Below are 1974 nucleotides of genomic sequence, written 5' to 3'. Positions count from 1 at the left end.
CGGACTGTTCAGTTTGTGTACATGTACTTTGCATACACATCAACACAGGAGGTACCGTCATTATCTCCCTCACCAAGATTCGCCAGATCCTCGCCGTACCAGATTCGCAGTTCTTGTCCAGAAGACAACAGTAGCGGAGTTGAGATCTCCGTGAACTCAATCTCCTTGGAGTCTGCGTTATGGCCGGGTAAAGTATAGCTGAACTCTTGACTCTCGGGAAGCAGAATGACGTTATCTGAGGTTGTGATGACGGTTTTAATTTTACCGGTTTTCAAACAGCCAAACCTTGACCACGAGTCAGCATCATTCTTTTTTACAGCACAAGTTACACTACCAGACACGTGAACAAGCTTCACTGCGTTAACAGAGCCGCCAGTTTCAACCTCAAACCTGCCAAACTGGCTGTTTTTTCGCGCCAAAACAGACTGGAGCAGTGTTCAGCTTGCGCCAGGAGCTCAGTTCTATTGTTTGGAAAATTAAAAAATATGTATCCTTCTTATTGTAATAGATACAATATTAACCCTGTCAAATAACTAGTGGGAAAGTACACGCTACTACTTTGTATTAGTTCTTATTATTCTTGTTATAGTAAATAAACTTTATTTAATAAATGTGATAGTGTTTCGCTGTTAGGATAATTCCCTATAATGGCCTATACGGGGAGGCTCCGCCCGAAAGAGGTACCTTTTTCAGGCTTCAGGTATATAAAAGGGTAGGGATTTCACAAGTTTAGGTATATGAAAGGGTATGAAAATCTGTCATTTAGGTATTTTAAAGGACCTTTATATATAATTAATTAAAATACTTCGAACAGACGCAATTCAGTTATGGCTGTATTATTTTAATTTATTAAGCGCTACATGAAAATGGCAAGAAAACGTCCTGTTCTAAGTCTATGCCATGTCTTTTAGGTATGTGAAAGGGGTTCCTTTTTTCACTACAAGGTATACGAAAGGGGTACAATTTCTGTCAAAATGGTATATAAAAGGGTAAGGGGTTAGAGCTCGGGGCGGAGCCTCCCCGTATAAAACCTTTTTGAGTACCCCTCCCCCCTGGGGGGGGCTTATTGAGGACACTAAAACAATTATAAAATTAACAATCGTTAACAGTCTAAAAATTAATATCATGCTAGGTTAAAATTTAAAATCATATACCGTATTTATTCGATTTAGCGACCAACCACGAGTAAGCGCCCACCCTGTGCGTAGGAAAAGTTAATAATCGCGCAGCCTCGAATAAGCGCCCACCCCCACCTGCCTCATAACAAACTCTGAAGTGCACAAGAGGAGTATTGATAATTATTAAAATTGCGATTAAAATTGACTAAGTATTACTATTAAAGGGACTTCCGTGAATACCAAGTTTTCTTAGAATTCTACAAAAACTTTCAATGAACAGTAAAGTTTTGCTTTGGTGCATCTTCGCGTCTTATAAGTATTCATTTTTTTGTTGCAAAATAAACTTACTACTTGCTAAAAATGGTGAAAATTTAATAAGCGCCCACTTTCAAAGTCCAAAAATTTAATAAGCGCCCAGGGCGCTAAATCGAATAAATACGGTATCATCTAAAAATGTTTACATCAATACACAATCTTTCACGTTGTCTTTGAATCTTTAAACGCTGTACCTGCGCAATCCTTCGCCAATCAAAATGCTTAGGGAAGACAAAGCAACATGGAAGTCAAACTACTTTATGAGGATCATTCAATGTATGGATGAATATATATATATATTATATATCATCAATCTATATAAAAAAGAGTCTTTGAAAAAAATGATAAAAATGAGAAGAAGAAAAAAGAGAGACAAAGGGAATACTTCAACAATGATAAAATACTTTGACAATAATTAGTAATTCTTTTGTTTTTTACTCTTTGTTGTTTGTGTACCACGCACAAATACTAATAAGTAAACACTATGACAAACAAACAAACAGTTCCTGTGAGATAGAATCACTCTATCAATAATGTATTG

Source organism: Oculina patagonica, unplaced genomic scaffold (genome assembly GCF_052425735.1).
Source record: "Oculina patagonica isolate OP01 unplaced genomic scaffold, crgOcupat unplaced684, whole genome shotgun sequence".
Lineage (NCBI taxonomy): Eukaryota > Metazoa > Cnidaria > Anthozoa > Scleractinia > Oculinidae > Oculina > Oculina patagonica.
This window is presented reverse-complemented; position numbering follows the sequence as displayed.